Raw genomic sequence first — 14,229 nt, forward strand, 5'->3', positions numbered from 1 at the left:
CCGGAGCGGCAGCGGCAGCGGTAGTAGTAGTAGTAGTAGTAGTAGTAGTAGTAGTAGTAGTAGTAGTAGTAGTAGTAGTAGTAGTAGTAGTAGTAGTAGTAGTAGTAGTAGTAGTAGTAGTAGTAGTTAGAAAAGCATTATGCAAATACACATTTTCAAATACTCTTGACCTGTACGTACGTGAGAGAAAGCAGCTGGATCGCTCTCTACAGAAAGGACACTGAATATGTTTATACATTTATAATGAAAATGGGACGGTTTTATTGATGCAAGAACATTGAATTAAATTTCGTGGCAAACATTTTAAAACACTCGGATACATGTGCATATGTATGACGCATATTGATTTTCACAACACGCAATCCTTTATATACTAGTATTTGACAGTACCATTTCACAACCCAGCATGAAGGAACTACTTGTATGTTTACCTGCATAACATCAACACAGCAGTACTAGCAACACCAAAGGATCGAAGTGGTCAGGCAATGATGGTCAAAGATTTGTTTAAATCATTTCACTTTGTATTTCGTTTGATGAGTCAGAGTAGAAACACCCCAGAATATTCCCTGACAGCATTTTACATGAACCGTCCAAAATCTCAAACCGTTCCATGCGGTCCTTGTTAAAAGCTTCAGTGCCATCACCCCAAACACCCTGATGATTATAACGGGAACAAACAAACCGGTGGGGACTGTGCAGACGGGAGGGGTATCAGTGATCCACAAACAATTCAATGTTTGGTAGCAATGACCTTGGAAACAGCTGCCTACCCTCTGCGTTTGAGATGAAATAGTCCACCCAATTTAGTTAATTTGATGCCATTAAATGAGCACAGGGTGAAAATGCGACGTGCACCTTTTACTCGTAATTTCGATGGGAAAATAACATGTTTGGCCTTTGTCTACACACTTAACGTCTCGCACAAACACTTCAGTTTTCTTATAGTTCTCTGAGGCGATGTAGAGTGATATCGGTAAAAAGGCAGTGTTGACATTTCATGGTTTTAGGACCGGAGCGTTTTAGGAGTCTATTCATCAGGTCACGTATTTTATGTAAAAGCACCCCGAGGTTGCCCCCACGCTCCAATGAAATGTTATATTTTGAGGCAATGCCTGATGCTAAGTTCTCATTTGTGAGGTAAATTGGCTTGTGAATCATATAACGCATTCCGAAGATGCTAATGTGATCACCGCTTACATTCACACCCTTGGAAGCAGGAAAATGAATATTTACATGTACAAATACAGAAGACTGATTTCAAGGGGTAGTTTTTATGAATCCCGCATAGATCAGGTCGTAGCAACATTTCCTTTTGTATATCATTGCAGAAATCATACCCATACGCGGTATGTCATTTAGACTTAATTCAGATATTGAATAGTTGGACTTACTTATATATCTGACATAACATCATATAGCCCTGTCACATTCTTTCTAAATGAATAAATTATATTAGGCTGGCCCGTGTGTGTTCTACCTCACCATATGTTTTGGTGTTCGCTAACTGCTCATTATTACCCGTTTCAAAGTGTTCCTGCCGAGTTGTGTGTACACGCCTGACTGTTATCGAATATATATCAACCGCAAGAATTAATGCTCAGTGTGTTGTAGCACTATTATATGAAACGTTTTAAATTAGATTGTCAAGAGGTTGATTTATGAATACTATCCAACGGTTATAATGGATTCTTTTTAGGGAATTTTTATTTGCCACGAAATACGTTATGAGGATGAACTATTAATCCTAACAAATGAGTTCTTTCGGGTCCTGTTTTTATACAGTGAAACACCATACTGTAAAATGCTTCACAACTTCACCAATACATCACCCCAGCAATACCACGACGGGGGACACAGGGAGTGGGCTTCACACATTGTAGCCATGTGGAAATCACACCCGGGTCTTCGACGTGACGAGCAAACGCTATAACCACGAGGCTATCGCACGTGTAAGCCATGATCACATATGTATACCAATTTATTAATGACAATAGAGTGGATGGAATTGAAAATAAAGATAGATAAAACTACAGATAAAAGTTTGATCTGCATTCGTATAAAAGAGTGTATTGACCTCATGTAAACTTGTTAGTGTCATGTTATTTTTTGTTTCATTTTATATTTTATTTTTATTCATTTATATTATATTATATTTTATTTATTATTTGCAATATATTGATGTGTTTTCGTGTTTCTCGCTTTATTTTCAGGTAGATGTGGCGTTAAAACCTCTTGTTGAAAGTAAATATGACAATTTGTTTCTTCCTTAAAAGGGATGTATTTGTATGCGTGACATACATATGTATTATATACTTACATAGGTCCTAAACAGTGCAGTATTACGCTCTTTAGATGTTGACTATAATTTCACAATTCTAAAACGCCCGAGGAAAAAGGTATTCACACAGATATGAATGTAACGTGAAACGTCGCAGTGAAGTGGTGTGTTCAACTGAAACATTCTGGATTTATTTCGCACGAATGTAAACCTCGAAGAGTGCATGTATGGAATGAACCCTGTTGGGATACAAGAATACAACCCGAAAATATTAACTAAGTTACTCACACAATTTTACATGGTATTTACACGGCAATAATATTTGTAGAAAGTATAGTAACCTCTCAAATATTTTGTTAAGAGTCCGTTGACTGCAAAAATCACTTTGTGTTAATGTGTGAACACGACAGCACTGGGTGACACTTCTATTGTGCATATAAACACTTCATATAATTAACTTACCATTGAAAATATACAGAACTGGTAGTATAAAACGCTTTATTGTTGACCTACAGTTAAGTCAATAAGACCGACTGAAGTAATAGTGTTAGACTGTCTGTACTTGGATACTGCTGAGGGCTAAAGGACATACCGTACCTCACAGAAATGTTACCTACAAATTATAATTCAACTAGTCAAGTCAATATGAAGACTATGGGGTAGTAGGGACAAATGTAAATATATACAAATAACCATAGGAATAAAGGAATATGTATACTTTACAAAATGAACCACCGACAATTCGATCGGCAAATGTGTATAAGGGCTTGCAAGTCTCGTTTCTCCGACTATTTGCTGCGCTTTTGTAGGTAACAAGTTTAATAAATTTAGGAGGATGAAGAATTTTATGGATAGACAACTTCTCTCTTGCAGTGGATGCAACGTGTCGCTGTAGATTGTAGATTCTACGCCGAAACGTCTCATCCACTGCACCAACTGTAGAATCTTCACCGAAACGTCGCATCCACTGCACCAACTGTAGATTCTACACCGAAACGTCTCATCCACTGCACCAACTGTAGAATCTTCACCGAAACGTCGCATCCACTGCACCAACTGTAGATTCTACACCGAAACGTCGCATCCACTGCACCAACTGTAGAATCTTCACCGAAACGTCTCATCCACTGCACCAACTGTAGAATCTTCACCGAAACGTCGCATCCACTGCACCAACTGTAGATTCTACACCGAAACGTCTCATCCACTGCACCAACTGTAGAATCTTCACCGAAACGTCTCATCCACTGCACCAACTGTAGATTCTACACCGAAACGTCTCATCCACTGCACCAACTGTAGAATCTTCACCGAAACGTCTCATCCACTGCACCAACTGTAGATTCTACACCGAAACGTCTCATCCACTGCACCAACTGTAGAATCTTCACCGAAACGTCTCATCCACTGCACCAACTGTAGATTCTACACCGAAACGTCTCATCCACTGCACCAACTGTAGATTCTACACCGAAACGTCTCATCCACTGCACCAACTGTAGATTCTACACCGAAACGTCTCATCCACTGCGCCCACTGTAGAATCTTCACCGAAACGTCGCACTGCAAGAAAGAAGTTGTCTATCCACAAAAGTCTTCGTCCTCATCATACCAACATTCTAAAATGTCACTTAAAGAAGTGAATAAATTTAACCCGACATTCCCGTTAATCCGTCAATTTGCTGGACAACGGGTGATGCCGGATTAACGAGACTAGACTGTCTAACAGTTACCTTGTGACGACTGTCGGTGTGGTACCATTCAAAATGCCTTTACCCCAGACTATGGTATCCAGAATTCAGAGTTTATTGTATGAGACGACTAATTATGATTGTCATATAGTTTACTCGGTAAGTGGGCGGTAAGAATTGCTGTACATGGCTGGTGATGGTTGTCATAACACTCTGGACAACAAGTGTCACTTATATCTGATCGGTACTGTACTGGTTACATGGCGGTTACTCGGCGAGTGGCTACGTGACATTGACGTGCACACCTGGTAATAGCTGTCATATCACCACAACAGTCGATGACTGCTGGGTGTTTCCGTGTGCATCAATATGTCGCCCTGTCACACACTGGCTTGGTGACGCGCGAACGCTGGGCGTGGCGCATTTAATACAATGTCTACAATCCTGATCATTATATTTTATACTTCTTGCGGAAAAAAATGCTGTAAAATTGCTACGTGAATTAAAATTCTTTGCACCAGTTGCAATGTTGTTGTCGCATAGGTAAGAAAAACACAGAAATTCATGTAGGAAGGCGCTTGTATAAGATATGTGCGAGATTCAGCTTTATGACTGCATTATCAGCGTGGATGTAATGTTGCATGAATGGTATGCGTATAAAATACTGGATCATCTCATTTGTAGTCTGGTCGGTTTGAAGGGGTGTTAGAAGTACTTCTCTCTGTGGCTAAAGTGGGTGCATATAATCAAAGTGAATAAGATAATGGTACAGATATATTAACTGATAATATGCTCCTAGGGACACTAGGGACACAAGGGACACAAGTCTCCATAGACACCTTGGTCATCGCTCCTCATTGAGTGCTCGAAAGCATCGCGTCGAATACGTTTAATAATCCTATAGATCTGGAGAGTGTCCAGTGAAGTAGCGATGATGCAGCTGAAGGTGTTAATTTAGCAGCCTTGGTGGAAATACATATGTAGCTAGAAACAGCAGCATGACAATAATACTAATGACATTTATCCATGTATCTTACCAGTACTACAGGGCAGACTTACCTGTACTGAGCTCTTTTAATAAAGAGTGAGTGAGTTTAGTTTTACGCCGCTTTTAGCAATAAATTCCAGTAACATCACGGCGACACCAGAAATGGGTTTCACACATAGTACCCATACGAGGAATCGAACTCGGGACCTAGGCATGAGAAGCGAACGTTTTAACCACTGGACTACCCCGACGCCCCGCTTTATTAACAACATGTCAATATAAAAAAAATATTACAACACACCCATTATCGTAAGATTAACACATATCACATATTTACGGCCATGGGACACATTCCGTTAGCTGGTTAAATATATAAAAGTTAACATGTAACAAAATATGCAACATGGTCGACATAAGTAGCCTGATGTACTGTAGGAATACATGGGATAATAGAAACACAACTGTGATCCTATTCTTTGTGTGGTTGAGTGAGTAAGATAGTTAATAGTGCAACGTCATTATTACGTTGTGGCATGACGTTATATAATGGCGTGATACGTGACAACGTTGTGCTATGACTTTTCTAATCTACATCCTACCCACAATGTTGAGTGTTAACTGGACAGTGGGCAAGTGGGTTACTGGGTTACCACACTGCCGACCCACCCACACTGTATATAATGAACATAATGAGCTAGATACGTATATAAGTATTTAACCTGGTTCATTTAGAACACACATACGTTAACCCAATATATTGTTTGGGGTCAGATAAGTTCATTCCTCTTCGAAATATATCTAAGTTGGCAGTTCTTTCAAATAATCCACTCAACCTTAAATCAATCGATTCTGTCTGTCATTGCAAAGTGATTCCTGATTGATCTGTAAGCTTAACTTGAGAACACAACCACACCTTAATATTCACCTGTCCTATACTGTTATGAACCTCACGATCTAATGGATTGTTCGTAGGGGGTAGCGGGCAGGACGTGAAGTGGAGGGAGGATGAGCAAATCATAATAGGTCACATAAGTCACGAATAAACCTGCAAAGCAATCATATATGTAATATCCAATCTATTCAGAACAAGGCATGTGGAAAAAGGGTATAAAGAAACCGGTTTCATACTACCTATAGAACGAGCCTTGCACTGAAGCTCCCACAATATGATCCATCGAGCTGAATGCTCAGCGAGAGGTGTAACGAATTGAGTTTAACGTATGTAATTTTGGGCGGAACAGATACAGAAGACGTTTGTCATGTTACAATAAGAATCTTTGACGCATATGTGTAACTATGACAACCACCAAGGTAGAGCGCCGGAAAGAAAGGCCAGAATATTATCACATCGTGATGTCTCTAGAAATAAAATCGTTTAATGGAGATGGGGCTGTTGCATCAGTCATACCTAGTCGGTGACCATTTTATGCATGTACTTCGGTTACCCAGGGGACTGACATATTGATAATTGCAGTTTTGTTTCAGAGCATCTATGAGTCGATAAAATACTCCATAGTGTCTGTGTGCTTTATATCAGGAGCTCAAATACAGTAATAGAATTCCCTATATCAAACTGTCTGCATTCGAGCATTTGTGATGTATAGTCGATGCAGTCCTTTGAAAGAAATCATATATTTTCATGCCTCAATTAAAAAGAGATATATGACTTCAATTATTCAGTAAATGTTTCTTAATGGAGTTTATAAGTACAGTTTCGTGGCATTTAGTGTTCTCAGTAATGCAACCCCATTAAAAGACTTAGCATTTCTTTGAACAATTTTATTTATGAACAGGCATTTTAAACGCTAACATTTGTCGTCTGATTCACACGACACTATATCCAAGAGTCTGTTACTAGCGATCACTATTATAAGTAATAAATCAGGGGCTATCTCTCTTTCTTTCTATTGTGTTTTAACATGATGTTTTTAACAAGGCAATGGCAAAGCATTTGATTGATGAAACCGCCTGAACAAAAGCCGTAGGATTCATAAAAATAAATACAATTTTCTCATATTAAGACATGCATTGATCAGAGTAAGACAAGTGTTTTACAGTTTGATCACAGATCTTACCTCGGGACTGACTATTTATAATAACATCAAAGACAGAATTGTCGTCAAACGTAATTAGAACACGCGTCGCATGAAGAGTGGGATTATGTACTGATTTATGTCGGTTACAGACTAATTGTGATTTGTGAACACAGACATTCTGTGTCACCTGATTCTGAAACATCGGACTGATGAATGTTAGGCAATCTTAGCAATAGAGTTTGATAAATGATATATCGGGACACGAGGGGTTTAAAAAATCGATGAGTTTTTAGTCGACTATAGAATGAGATCGAAATTCCCGTTCTCCACGCCATTGTGCATGATCTCCTCCAGCATGTTCGCTATCCACCGTGACTGTTACAGCATTGCACTCCATACATTCCTAGCACTATTAAAGGTTAATTTGAAATCATTTACAATATGCTTTAACAGACCCGGACACTGTTGCCTTGTAACCATATTGTGTGGTATGTGAGTAAATGTTCGATATTACCATGTTGACATTTTGTTTTATAAACTTGTGTCGTATTCGTCATATTCCATGATACTCCTTGAAAGAAATATAGAATAGTCGACATTAATAAATCAAAATATCCACAATATTTATTTGTTTTTTCGTAGTAGTTATGTTCTAACAACGCACCACTAGGGAACACATTACTACCGATAGTGAAGCATGGCTGGACATGTTATTGTGATGATCACCAACGATGTTTATGAATGACTGGGGTAAGATGGGAAATTTCGAAACTGACGCTTTTTTAACAAGTACTTTGTAAAACAGTCACGATTAGTCAAACAGTGGACGGCGGTCTATAACTTTGTGTCCCAGGCGTGTTCAGTGGGAGAATAATCTGGGCGCAATGCTGACAGACGAATGTCCCTTACGAATCACAACTGCGTGAAAAGAAAAATCAGGAAGACTGACAGAAATTATGGATTTTTTTTAAAAATCCCTTTCACAGACTTAACCCACGTTGATGTGTGTTTAAAACCACGACAAGGTCCGCGGGGATGCAACTGGTGATACTGAGTATTCAGATGTGTGTTTTGTTGTAACACGGAACTAAACCTGCAATAACAGACCTCCGACCTTAGAACTGACTAAATGCTGCATCACAGAAGCCGAAGCATCTCCAGATACGTACCGCCATTGACGTAAATTTGTTACGTTGCAGTTGTGGTATGGAAGTTCACGAAATACCCATGTATTGTTTCGTATCGTTCTAACAGAGATAAAACAAACATATATATTATCGTATATATCAACGTGTGTAATCATTCAATGTTGAGAAGACCACAACCCAAGGGGTTTTTTTTCCATTTTGCTCGTGCACCCCTGCAGGTGCTACATCATGTGAAGTGTTCACAATACCACGTATGAAAGACTACTTTGTCAACCTACAAGGTGTTCCTGTCTCATCGCATTTAGAAGACAGCCTTAGCCAAATCTAGCCCCACTCCACATTCGCAGAAGTACAGGAATCGGTTCCCTAAGATGACAATCAATCATTCTCTATGGAAAAGTCAAACGGTGAAAAAATAGAACAAAAAGCCTCACGTAAGAGACTCACACACCTGATCCAATGCTGCTCCATCATTTCTGATTGTTGTGATATATTATTACTTAAATGCTTTCATTGTTTGTGCACAAATGTAGGCCACTGGTCCAATGTACCACGGACGTATCATGTATGCTGATGCTTGACAAATGTGACCTCTATACTCCTGGGGGACCCGCGGAAAACTTTGCATTTCTTTCAGATGTTCCTCCTCTGCGTGGAAGTGTAGAAACAATCGCCATTGCACGACTCCAACTCAACACCGGAAATGACGTCGCCTCCCACCGTTCGTTTCAGATGGAGAACAAATGTCGCAAAGTTTCGTGACTTTATTCCCCATGGCGGACAACGGTTAGCAGACGATTACTCATCTAGAGTCGACAAGATTCGAATCGGATCTGACGTGACATTTTTTACAAATTGACGAATTCCACTGTTGTCTGATATTATCCCTTGTGAGCGTGAAACTCGTGACCTATCTCCCTTTATTCCATGTGTGCGCATTTAATATACACCAGTATTTATAACTTCACTCTGTTTATAGACACATACACTGCCACACTGTATTGGACAGAGACAGTCATTCTGAAATATGCCCTGAACTCTTTTAATCTGCTAAGAATATTACTGTTTATTGTGAATAACGTTTCATTCCATCAGACTGGAACCTCTGTTATAAATCCAGCTCTGTGATTGTCTCCATATATCGATCTCTCTAACCGAATTGTTTCTGTGTACTGAATTCTTTGCTTGTATGTAGATCTGGGTATTTATTTCTCTACTCGTAATTGTCCTTGTGTGTCCGGCTTTTCATCTGTGTGTAGATCTATGTATCGATCTCTCTACCCGTAATTGTTTCGATATGTTGGGCTCTTTATGTGTCTGTTGATCTATGTATCGACCTCTCTGTCCGTAATTGGTTCTATATATTAGGCTCTTTATCTGTGTGTACCGATTTGTCTACTAGTTATTAGTTCGACATTTTGGGCCTTTTATCTTTGTATGGATATTTCTGTAAATCTGGGGCCAGATGTGTGTGTCGGAGTTTTTATCTGTGTGTAGATCTATGTATCGAGCTCTAGACCCGTAATTGTTTCGATATGCTGGGATCTTTATCTGTGTGTAGGTCTATGTATCGATTTCTCTACCTGTAATTGGTTCGATATATTTTGCTCTTTATCTGTCGTTTTGCAGGCTGTTCCGAAACCACGGGTGCCAACCTATACCGCGTAACATTCCCTAACTATCTGATTTTTAACTTAACTTACTATCCTCCCGCTCTATCCTTATACTGTCTAGACCCCAGATGAATGTCTCCAATTTACCCCATTATAACGCACAGACGTACCTGTATAGGTGTCTCCATATGTGCTTGTTTGCTTGCCTAATCATGTAGATATACGGGGAGCAATATTTATGTGAGGAGACATCTAGAAAGAGATTCGGGTGATCTACGTAATAGCACGAAATGTGTTTGTTTAGGTAGATAACATTCTCAGGTTTTCTACCTCAACCAATCACCAACGAGTCAGTGGAGACGTGGTGTCATGTCATGCGCAATAGTATCTAAGACACATCGTTACACTTTAAAATACTCTTAACTCCTAAAGCAGTGTTAGGATTTCCCTGGTGATATTAAGTGGCAGCCGAAAATCTATTGAAATATAGAGAAACTGTACCTATTCTCTCGATCAAGCCATCAAGCGATATCTCATGTCTGCATAGATGACGTTGAGTTCAACGTTGGCATAAGATAGATGGCAGTGGAGACTGATATCTCGCACTTTGTCTGACTTCTGATTGGCTTGTTATGAATCATATAATTGTGTTGAGGTAGCGCGTAGATATGACGTCATCAAGTAGCGCTCGTGTGTGTCTAACGTAACTGTGCGCCGCTCTGTGGACTATTACCTGCCCTACCTATGACACAATGGTGTCAGGCAACGCTATTTGTTATGTTTTACAGATTCAGATCGATATGCAGCAGAGAGGGTTCGGGTGATCCTGGCACAGTCAGGCCGGTGAGGCTCATCATCAGCTCAGGGCCCTCGCCCCCTCTACACGCAGCCCAGACAGCGAATGGGACTTCTCCCAGGAAACACTGCCTAGTCGAACCCACCAAGAACTTTCCGGAGAATATGGAGGCTCCCCAACACTGCAGCCTTCTGCATTACCCAGATTGTCAGAAGGGCTGTGCTCCCGGTGGAGAACCCGGGCACTCTCCTCATCTGCGCCAAGAGATCAGGAGGTACCAAACCAAGGGCACCGAGAACAATGGGGAGCCTGACGACAGTGTACTTGGGATGTAAGCGAGACATTTCAAAGGCGAGGTCCGCATATTTATCATGCTTTTCCTGAATCTTGCCAATCACATTGCTGTCAAAAGGGACAGAAAATTCTATGATATAAATAATTTCATTGGCTTTATCAAAAAGGACAAGATCAGGTTTGTTGGCTGGAATTCGTCTCAGGCTGTATATTGGCCTATTCCAGAGAAGTTTGTAGCTGTCATTTTCCAGGACGCCCTGGACATGTTCAGGGTCGTACCATGGATGGACCTCGGAGTCAAAGCCACAGGCATGGTGGAGACGATAATAAAAGCAGCGAGCCATGCCATCATGTCTTTTAAGATATGCTGTTTGTGCCAAGGAAGGTCATCCACCGACAAGGTGTTGGACAGTCTCTGTAAACTGATTGCAAAGCCGACATTTCATATTGATATTTTCTTTAAGAATTACATTCTGGCGATTGCGAGTGGAAAGTGACTGGTCCTGAGCAGCGAAAAGGAAGCCCTCAGTTTCACATTTGAGACCAGCCGACTTCATCCATGCGAAGGAGTCGCTTGGATTGCTGTTCTGTTCCACACACTGCATGTACACTCGATGCAATGGTTTCTCAGACAGCTTCTCCACAAAGGACCGACTCTGGGCAGACTTGGTGAAGGGCTTCACCTGGTTTACTCCCATCACTGTACCGTCCAGCAGTACATCGCCATCAACAAAATCAACTTCAAATTTCGAATTGTGTCCAACAACCCTGGCACGCTTAAAATAGCTGTGGAATTCCTTGCTTTCATCATGAGTCTTGACGTGCTTCACCAGAGGATCATCCGATAAATAAATATGTGCAAAAGTACACAATAAAATTCTGTCATGAAGAGCTTCCACATTAATCAAACCCCGACCTCCCGAATTGATTGGCATATATAAACGATTAAGAGAGGAACGAGGGTGGTGTGCTCTGTTATCTGACATGATCCTTCTGGTCAGGCGGTCAAGACCCTGGATGTCTTGTTTTGTCCAATCAACTACTCCAAAGGAGTAGGAGAGGACTGGCACAGCAAAAGTATTGGTGGCTTTGACTTTGTTTCGAGCATTTAGCTCGGAGCTCCAGATTTTCTTTAAACGAGATTTATACTCGGCCCGAAGTTTATCTTGAATCTGGGCATTCTGGAGCTTGTCTCGAACTTGCATTCCAAGATAGGTGTAGGTCTGATCTTCCACAAGATGCTCAATAGCTCCTCCCCCTTGTAACTTGACCGATCCATCATTAGTTACCTTGCCACGTTTCAAATGAAGAGTATTACATTTGTCGAGCCCAAATGTCATGCCAATATCATTAGAAAAGGACTCGACAAGGAGAACCTGTTCTTTCAAACTGGTCTCTCCTTTGGCAAGGAGCTCGATGTCATCCATGTAGAGAAGATGAGTAAGAGGTGTTGGAGATCTGTGCTGAGGAGGTCCGGGATGGTACCCTTCCTCCCTATTGAGCAGAAAACTCAAAGGATTTAGAGACAGACAAAAAAGCAAAGGACTGAAGGAGTCCCCCTGAAATATTCCCCTTCTGATTGGAATAGATTCCGAAGTCTGCACCTGCCCTTGCGAGTACATCTCAAGTTGAGTCGACCAGCAACTCATTAAAGACTTGAGTAAATCAAGTAGTCGCTCAGGGAGGTCAATACACTGAAGAGACTTCAGAATCCATTCGTGAGGGACAGAGTCATACGCATTTTTGTAGTCTATCCGTGGTGGGCCTAGATAGGGGAATTTATTCCCTGAACTGAACGTACATCACCCAGTTAGGGCTGACCCCCCGAAGCTGGTTTTCTTACTGGGTTACAGCAAGACAAGAAGAATTCTATTTGTTATTATTATTATTATTATAGGACATTTATATAGCGCACATATCCACGCAACTACTATATGCTCAAGGCGCTGATATTTTTTCCTCGATCAAAGGATGTCAGTCTCAACGGCACATCGTATTATGAATTTTAACTCCCATTCATCTCTTGCAGCTACAAGGCCCACCGAGTAATTGCAGCTTTCTCATCCTTTGGATGTACCCATTCACAGCTGTGTAGATCGGGACACATACTCAAAGTATGCCGTTGCGTATATTCATCTATCTCCAATAAAACTTTGGTAAATGTCATCATGTAAAATAACATGGATTTTTTCTACCTAAAATTCAGGTCGGAAGGTTAAAGAATTAAGGCAACAATGTTACAAAAATATCTACGGTTTCCTAAAATGGTAAATAGTTAGGGAAAACAGAAAGAGATGGTTGTATAGGAATTCGACATAAGTCGTTGTGTGACTATTAGGACATTGGCGCCCGAGAGAAACCTTTATGAAAAAAACATAAGTTCACACTTATTCAAGACTAAACACATCGTCCAAACGTAGCAACTGCCGATGCAGAAAATCAAGAATCGCAAACAGGAGAACCGCCATATGGCTGGAATATTGCCGAGTGCGGCGTAAAACTAAACTCACTAAACCTCAAATCGGAGAAAATTTGAAAAGGGGAACAAACATTCGCCGCTTGAGCAGAGGAAACTACACCTGCAATTACGATATATATTGTGAATTATACAGGTCTCACAGAGATCGAGACTGAGATGGCCTCGGACTCTTCGTCGTTATTAGTGATATGATTGGCAGAGGGATGTGTTGAGTGATGAAAGCCGGCTCTGTCTGTTCAATGCTGGCTGATGAAGCCGGAGAAAGACCGGCAAGAACAGAACCTGCCAATGTTGCCGTCGCCTGCAGTTTCTCCAGATATTTCCTATGAAACACCCATGGGATGTCATGAATGGTCAACAGCGCCCACATCCTCCAGTCACCTGACAAGAACTGATCCAGACCCAGCAAGAACAATGGCCATGTATACCACGTGATGTCATCTGACAACTGACTTTTTCTAGACGACGGAGAGTATTTACGAGTGAAAGGTCGCAACGACACGTCTCGTTAAACTTGGCTGATTTTATATGCGTATATCCATTGTCCATTCAAAGCTTGTTTTCGCTATCCCACTTCAATTCGGGCAGCTAGATTAATTTATAGGCAGGTTTCTTTCGGCCGTCAGCTTTCGTTTCTACGGGTTTCAATTATAATGAAAGCGAAATGGATGGGTTTTTTTCATTTTATACCTATATTTGAGTAGAAGCTTTTTAATTGGTTCACCTTTTTCTTTCTTTTATTTCTTTACTATGGCTTTTGGGGGTTTTGTATTGTTTTTACATCTGAAAATTCAGAATTGTTGCGGGAATTTACTGAATCGGATACCAAATATAAGTAAGCATTCAACACAACGCAAGAGAGGACAAGCTAGGGAAACAAGTGCCGCCTTGTACTCATAACGG

Source organism: Haliotis asinina, chromosome 6 (assembly GCF_037392515.1).
Source record: "Haliotis asinina isolate JCU_RB_2024 chromosome 6, JCU_Hal_asi_v2, whole genome shotgun sequence".
Classification (NCBI taxonomy): Eukaryota; Metazoa; Mollusca; class Gastropoda; order Lepetellida; family Haliotidae; genus Haliotis; species Haliotis asinina.